Source organism: Pipistrellus kuhlii, unplaced genomic scaffold (genome assembly GCF_014108245.1).
Source record: "Pipistrellus kuhlii isolate mPipKuh1 unplaced genomic scaffold, mPipKuh1.p scaffold_m20_p_6, whole genome shotgun sequence".
Taxonomy (NCBI): Eukaryota; Metazoa; Chordata; class Mammalia; order Chiroptera; family Vespertilionidae; genus Pipistrellus; species Pipistrellus kuhlii.
The window spans coordinates 72,443,337-72,451,607 of record NW_023425562.1 but is presented as its reverse complement, the minus strand read 5'-3'; the positions used below and the strand labels follow the sequence as shown (position 1 = coordinate 72,451,607).

Here is an 8,271-nt window from a genome sequence, read left to right as displayed (position 1 = left end):
TTCCTTGAATCATCAAGATTATTTTTGTCTGCCTGGCTCAAAAAATATTCAAGTTCGGGAATTATTTAAAAGTGGAGGGAGGGAGTTCCTGGCTGGTGGCAGATTTTATTTTATTGGAGGAGGGGTTGTTGCTTTACCAACAGTTTATTACAATTTTCAGACATACTGAATTTGAATGGATTTTACCGAAAGTACACGTGTACCCATTGCCCAGATTTTACAGTTATTTCACTGTTCTTGTTATATTGCTTATCGCCCACCTATCTAGATGCCATTGGCCAGTTTGGCTTGTAGTCTAAGGGCATTTCAAAGTACATTTCAGACATTAGTGCATTTCCTCTAAGCACTTAAACAAGCACACCATTAAATAGAACACAATATTGTTTATGGTTACTTTTGGAGTTTTCAGTTTATCTTTACACACAATGAAACGCAGGCCCCAGGTCGACCATTCCATGGGTTTGATGCAGGTTTATCTTTCAAGCCCGGAGCAATCCATGTATCTTGATTTTCCACCTGAGCCATGTGAAGGTTCAATGTTGCTGACATCTCTTGGGCTCTAGTGCAGGCTTCTCTGGAAAGAAGCCTGGATTTTACATGTTTTGCTGCATTTCCTATATTAGCTCCCTAGACCCTTTAAGGAAGTGAGCCCATGTGGAATTTGCAGATTCCTGGTGCAGGAGTTGCCCTTTTCATGGCTGCATCTCTGTGGCATCCGTTACCTTCCTGTGAAATCGGAGCTCTGCCTACACCCCACCTCCCTATCCCAGCCTCCTCCTTCATTAGGTGTTGTGCACAGCACTGGTAGACCTAGCTGAAGCTCGGGACCAGTGAGGGGTCTGGGGAATCAGATGCCTTTCTCTTGGGATTGGTTATACAGGGAATGCTCAGTGTGATGCTCCAAGCCTCCTTTTGTATTGGGCCCTGGCTGGGTGGCTCAGTTGGTGGAGTATCCAGTACCTCTGAGAGGTTGCAGGTTCCACTCCCAGTCAGGGCACATACCTAGGTTGTGGGGCCAATCACCAGTCTGGGTGTGAATAGGAAGCAACTGATGGATGTTTCTCTTTCACATTGATGTTTCCCTCCTCCTCCTCTCACTAAAATCAGTAAAACATAACCTGGGTGAGGGACTTAAGAAAATAAAATTAGGTGCATTTAGAGTGAGGCGGAGATAAGGAGCAGTCTGGCCGGGCTTGCCAAGTGACAGTGGCCGGTGGAGAGACCCCAGCCTGCACATCCTCCTCTCAACACCCTAACACAGCATTCAGTTAGCGGGATTTGGCAAGCTAAGTTGCCGGACACAGAGGATGAGGGTTTTGGTTTTTTTTGTTTTGTTTTGTTTTGTTTGTGAGCCTAAAAGGAAAATCCAAACTTACAAAGAAATACCCAGAATAAATTCTTACAATCTCTCCCCACAGACACCCTAAGTCAATGGCCAATCACAGTGGGTACCCTGGAGGTGAAGCACAAAGGCACCCCCACCTCCCCCTACCACCTCCGCCCTCCCCGACTTGGCTTTGCCCAGGGCACCTACAGGCCTGCAAGCTGGCCGGGGGAGGTCAGGAACCAGTGTCTCTGAGGGCCCCACAGACTGGGGGCCAGCCGGAGCACCGCTTAGCCAGCTTGTGGGTAAGAAACACAGGTTTCCAAGACCAGGACTTTTTCTGAAGCCCAGGATCCCACTTCTCGGACTATAATCATAGGGCTTCCTGACCATCTAAAAGTGGAGCGTCCCAGCTTCGGCCCAACCTTGGAGAACTGCCTCTCCTTGCACTCTCTGCCACCTTGAGAGGTCTCTGTCACCTCCAGTGCCGGCCTTCCCACCGCTGAGGGAGTTCGCCCTGGCCTCCTCCACCCTCTCCCTCCTCAGAATCCCGGTTTTAAAAGTGCCTCATTGTCCCCAGGAGCACAGGGAAGAGAAGAGACATCGGGGCGGGGTAGCCGTGGTATCCGGAGGCAGAATCCAGTTATCAGGGCCGTCTCTCCCCCTGGCCAGGACACACACGTCGCGGGCCGGGCCTGAAATGTGTTTCATTATCACATAAAAGGCTCCTGTGGCGAAGGAGCGGAGGGGCCGGGCGGGAGGCCGAGTGGGGGACAATGGAGGCTGAAAGCGCTGCCCTAACCTGCTATGTTTCCTATCGCACGCCCATTGTGCGAGGGTCGTTTTAAACTACTTAGAGCGCCCCCCACGCCCCCTCCCCTACTGATCCCGGCTGATGAGATAGAGTTCGGTCCCCATACTTAAAAAGCAGATCGGGAGTGGGCGCTTTCGGAGTCTCAGCGCTTCTCTCGTTCCTTTCACACCCCACCCTCTCCGGCCACCGCCTCCTTCCCCCGTCCAGGTTCCCAGCTTGCTACCTCCCAGCTCGCCCTCCGCCTGCCTCCCCTCAACTCTAAATAGTGCAGGGTGCAGCGATTCTTTATTCCTACCCCCCCCCACCTCTTCTTTCTTTCCTCCCTCTCCCCGCCCCCCCCCCCCCCCCCCACTGCACCGACCTAACGCCAGATTTAAACAACCATGATCTGTGAATAAACAAAGTCAGTAAACAACCGCAAAAAACACTCTAGATCCAAATTCCAGGAGGGTAAACTTTCCGTGCCACGTCAGACTTCAGCAAATTTGCACAGATATTATATTGCCTCTCCCCCCACCCCCACCCCGGCCTATATTATTCTTTTTTTTCTCTCTCTCTCCAGGATCCCATTGTACTTAACTGAATTTTATAACGCTGATCGATATCTTGGTAAAATATTCATTTTTAAACTAGCGGGCAGTGAAATCTTTGCTTTGTGTGCTAAAGTCAACAGTCGCCGGGTTTGAGCTCAAATAAATGCGGGGATGCCTGGGCTGGGAGCAGTCGGCCGCTGCCCTCCGCGCGCCGGACGCCGCACGGCCCGCCCGCAGCCCGAGCCCAGCAGGTAGGCAGCGCGCCCGTCGGGGGCCGCGCCCCTGGTCCTCCGCGCGTTCGACCCCCCCCCCCCACACACACACACCCCACTCCTAGCGGCGTGTCTCCCCCGTATCCCCCCACCCCTTAGTACTCATCCCTTCTGAGACCTCCGGTCCCAGGGAAGGAGGGTGAGGATGGAAGGGGAAGGTAGTGGGAAACTAAATCCGTAGACCCAGGAGTTTGTAAGGTGGCCTTGGGGGAGGGGGTGTGTGTTTTTTTCGGGTTTTTCTAAGAATGCACGGTGCAGGAGGATGAGGAGTGGAAGGGTTGCAAACTCGGACTACATCGGGGCTCTGAGCTCAGGTCAGTGTGGCCCCAGGCTCTGGGAAGCCAAGGCCGGTGCCCGCCGCGCCCTGGGGTCTGTTTCCCAAGGACAGTGGGAAGGTGAGGGCGGGGTAGCACCTTGGCCTCAGAGTCGGAGTGGGGGGCAGAGGAAAGGGGCGTCCTGGTAGTGAGGTGGTGGCGGAGACAGGGGCTGGAGAGTAGCGACGGAGGCTGGAGGGCAGCGACACCCTCCCCAGCGCGCCAGAGTTCGAATCCAGCCCGGGCGTCTCCCCAGAAGCCCCGGGCCTGGGCTGTGGCTGGGGTCAAAACCCAGAGGCAGAAGGGGAGGGGCGACTTCTCTGCCAGCAGCCGGACCTTTTTGTTCCGAGATCTGGAGCCGCAGCGGCCTTTACGCACAGGCGCGCGGCGAGCGCCTGGGAACCTGGAGCTTTGCGAGTCCGGTCCTGGAAGAAAAGGCAGAAACTCACGGCGGGGCCATTGGCCACCCCACTGTCCCCGTACAGGGCTGGGCAGGGGCGCGCTGCGGTGCCTAGGGAAGCGAGTTTTAAGGATCAAACAGAATTGATCGCATTATTATGGCAATCCTCACCCCCCTTCCCTGGGATCGGAATTCTCAGGAAACCAGGAGTTCGTTCAAATGCTGCCAGTTGAAACCCTCCGTTTCCAGGGAACAGAAAAAGGTGTCCTTCCTCTGGGGTCTCACGGGGTATCCCCTCGGGAGATTTATTTTTAAAAGCAACGTATCGGGCCTTATAAGAGGCCCAGGCAGGCGCGCGTACTCTGGACACCTCGCCAGCGAGAAGCGCTAGGCATCAGCCCAGACATTGTCCTCCACCCCAATTGGGAAGCCCTCCTGCTCTGTGCCAGAATCCCCAGATCTGGAAGGCAAACGGGCAGAAATCGATCCCGGTCATGGACAGCGTCAGTGATGCGGGTCCTGTCTTGGGTGGCAATCTTGGGCGCCCCCTCCCTCCCTTTGTCCAGCTGAGTTGCTCGCCCCGCTGCCCTCCGAATCCGGTCTGGCTCGCGTGGCTGGTTATCTGCGCTGAGCAATGGGAAAAGTCTGCAGGACACAGGGCCAGGCTAATGGTTTTTAAATAATTGATGCCTCCCCATTCGGCTGGTAATGCGGGGCCTCGAATTCGTCAATTACTTGTCATTAGCCGCCTGTGCTCCGTGGCCTTCCCAGGTCCTTGGATGGCGCCAGGTCACCTACCTAGCTTAACGGCACCCAGTGAAATGTGCGGGCCTGGGAGAGCCAGGTGGGAGCAGCCACGACCCTTCTTTCCTTGGGGCGAGTTTGGAAAGAAAGCCCCTCGCTGAAAAGATGTCATCTTCCAAAGGGAAGATTTAAATGCTTCATCTCTGTGACCCGCCTATTGCCTTTTCCCGGCTTTAAAAATAAAAGCCGGTCCTCATTTGGGGGGGGAGGGGCTTTTAATGTGGAGATGGGGAGAAGGGAAGAGAGAGATGGGGTTTATTAGGGCAGGGGTAGGGCTGTTTGCTCAAGACGGTACCTGAAGACACCTGAGGTAATGGTTTTGTTTGGGATAGTGCCTCCTAGATGCCTGGATAATATCTTCTGGAATGTGTAGGTTGGGACTGTCCCGGAAAGCAGCAGGAGGGGATGTAGGAAAGGGAAGCTTCGCAGAAACCTCACCCATCCTTGGACCTGGCATTGCAAAATAGTCCGTGCTGGCTATTGCCCACAGACTTGTAGGCACCGAGTCTTGCCACACAGAAGACCCCCCCCCCAACACCCACGTTAGAGCCCCCAATCTCAACCTGTTGTCCCTGCTGTAGCAGAACAATATTTTGAAATGTCTTTGCTGGGTGAAAGAAGCTGAAGACACTAGCACCATGGCAACCCAGGGCAGCCAAGGATTTGTGGAGTGAAATTAAAAAAAAAAAAAAAAAAAAAAAAAAAAAACTTCCCAAAAGCTTGCAGCTCCATGTGATTACAGTTCTGCTTCTTCTTTCCCATCAAAGTGCTCTTTTTCCAGTCGATAAATATCGGAGGGTCTCAGAACCCTCTATGCCCCATTGTGAGCCCAAACAATGTGCAGGGTCCACAGCTCTGCTTTCTGCAAAGGCATGTCTGGTCCCCGTTTTACAACAGACTTCAAATCACAGTGTCTCATAGCCTCTACCCCCAGGGACTGGCTTTTCTCTGAGCAGAGGAGACACGAAGATATTGGAGATGGATCCAAAGATTGTGGGGCAGTTGGGGAACGGGTTTTAGAATCGAATGGAGAGAGGCTGCCTGAAACTCGCCTGTGTGCTTGGCCGGCCCTGGTGCCTGGGCCTTTGGTGACACTTTCTAGGGCATGTCACAGTGAGTGGGATTTTTTTTTAAATTTATTTTTGATGAGATGCTCCGGATATGGAGAGGAAGTTACAGGCACCTCCAGAGATGCGCAAACAAAAATCGCACGGAGTCCATAATTCCATGGGGTAGTTGCAGGTCCTCAGGGAGGCTCTGCGGGGTCCCAGCTCCTGCTCCCTCTGACAAAGCTCCCAGGGAGTGCCCTACCTCTGAGCGCTTCGGGGGTTGCCACGGAAGCCTAAATCCTGGGGCATCTTCCCCATTCTCTTCACAGCCTTCCTGCCCACTCTCTTATCCTTTTTCTCCTTTCTTCTTTAAAACAATCATGTGTGTACCCCACCCCCACCCCCTCCTGCCATTGTATTTGCTGATGACCTAACACGCTCACACCAAAAGCCACACACAGAAAACCAACAACGTGGGATGGGAGGAGAGACCAATTATGATGGAGGCTAACAAGCCCGGAACACCCAAGTTGAAGCTGGCTGTCTCCTGGGAGACTGATGGAGGCTTATTTTACAAGCTGTCATTCCACCCTGGTCCCTATTGCCAGACTGGAGGTGGTTTCTATGCTCCCCTCCCCCTGAATCCTCGGGGCTTATCCCCTGCAGCAGCAGCTGCCACCACAGCCCCTTTCATGCACAGGTAAAGAGGACAGGGGTGTTTCACACGCACATCTTCAATGCAGTGTGCGTATTATTATTATTATTATTATTACATTAATGGCTGTTTGTCAGAGAGCTCCAAGCTCACTGCCAACAAGATATGGACTGGTCAGTTGTCACTGTCACACTCGCCCTCCCTCTCTGCCAGGTTCCCCTGAAAAGGCATTGACTTTTCCTTTACACTACTCTTTTCTCTCTCTCTCTCTCTCTCTCTCTCTCTCTCTCTCTCTCTCTCTCTCTCAACTTATAGCTGGGAATGCTAAAAGAAGCAACACAAATTAAGTTGCATTCATTCATTCATTCATTCACACTGAATTAGAGTTCTCACGTTCTCATTAAGGTGTGCTCTCCCCTGAAGCTGGCTGGAGGCAGCACCCGTCCCTGCAATGCAGGGCACCATGCCAGCAATATCATACATATATTTTTAAACTTAAAAACATCAAATTTAACCGAAAGGGAACAACCATATGCATGTGAAGAAAACATACTGGCATTATGCATATTGCAATTTTGCAAGGAGAATTGTTTGCTGTGTTTTTGTTCTACCTGCCCAAGCGGTTTCACTTCTATTTGATGAAATAATTGAGGACTAGATTATTTTCATAGGCAAATTAGCTTTTCCTTTGTTTCATTTATCTGAAAAGAATAAAACAGGCTTTAAGAATAAGCAGGAAGGTTTCAGGTCAGGGTTGGTAATAACCCCAGCAAATTAAAATAGCATCAGATGCAAGTCAATTTTGACTTGCTGTTTCCTTAGAAATATGATCTTAATTAATTATTTCTCCTTTCACAAAAGCAGACCTGGTTGTATAATGAGTTGTGTTGGAAAGTTTTTGTTCACATCAAGAAAAGCATGTTTCCTAATTTGAAGACATAAATGTTAAAAGCTTTAAACTGCAAAATGTGATCTTGGGAAGTGTTCGGAGGAGAGGGTTTGTGAGGGGCTAAGGCATGACGTAGATGGCTGGAAAACCAGGAAGAAAACATAATGATCATGTGACATTTTTAAAATTTATTTTTTATTTTTTGTGAAGGAACAGGGTAAAGTGTTAGCCAGAGCAGGATTTGGGTCATAGGGATCTCTGTTTGGAGGGTGAGGCATCTTTAGAAAAAAAATCGGGAGATCAATATGTGCATACTCTGGTATGAAATATGTAGCCCTACACTCAAGCTTCCTGCTTGCTATGTGTTCAAAAACCCAATTTAAGAAATTTAAAATAAAAGAGACCAATTCCACTCTATAGTTTCAATTTAGTCTGCAACTCTGAACTCCATTAAACTGGGCTGTTCACACATAGAAGTTCTAACTTCAAAGACATGCTGGTTGAGAAAATCCACCCTCTATCCAGATAAGTGAGTCTATTTCTCGGCAAAACTTTGCCTTTTACTGTACCATTTTAGTGTTTCTTAACTTGAATTCTCCCTTTTCCTTCACCACAACCATATTCAATCCAACCACCAGAGTGGGGTAACCTGTAACATGCAGGTTGTCTCAGGAACATGACCTCATTTAAGCTTCCTCATGCCCCACAGGTAGAAGTCAGAACTGTGGGTGATGGGCCTGGCTCACAGAGAAATTAGGGCACCTGTTTCAATTCCAGAGCTCAGCACTGAACTCAAGTCTTTCAGCTCCGTGTCCTTACAATTTCTTTGACTTCATATCACCTTGAACACAGATCTCTCTGCTTCATCTTCTGTAGGAAGCATGTCTTCACCAGGAACCCCAGTTTCAAAGTGAGCTGCTTTTGGTAGAGAGTGAAGCCGGAAATGTTAGAGGAAGGCTGGATAGAAACAGGAAGATCTCAAGAAGAGCGAGGCTTGGGTACTCTCCCTCAAAGGATGGGGAGAGTACCCACCCACTAAATGAGAAGGCAATAAGGTGGGTTACCACTAGGATCAGGCTGAGTTTTTATTTTCTCTTTTGCAGCAACACAGTTAGAATTCCCACGTGACCTTGGTCCCTCAAAGCTGGCCAGAGGTTCAGTCAGGCCTGAGCCAGCCACATTTCCCCATTGAAACTTCCAGGGCCAGCTGGTGAGTG

The 8,271-nt window shown here is 50.6% G+C and overlaps 1 long non-coding RNA gene across 7 annotated transcripts in view; it reads left to right on the top strand.

Annotated features, from left to right (window-relative positions):
• The first annotated feature begins 2,793 nt into the window (after positions 1-2,793).
• The window catches only part of LOC118708001, a 57,254-nt gene continuing 51,776 nt past the window's right edge, over positions 2,794-8,271 (top strand). For 5 of the 7 annotated variants that reach the window (XR_004984435.2, XR_006740310.1, XR_006740308.1 and 2 more), the window contains exon 1: positions 2,798-2,922. This is a non-coding gene — a long non-coding RNA (uncharacterized LOC118708001). Of the gene's footprint in view, positions 2,923-8,271 lie in introns of all 7 variants that reach the window. The other 2 variants (XR_006740311.1, XR_006740312.1) reach the window with 2 other exon arrangements.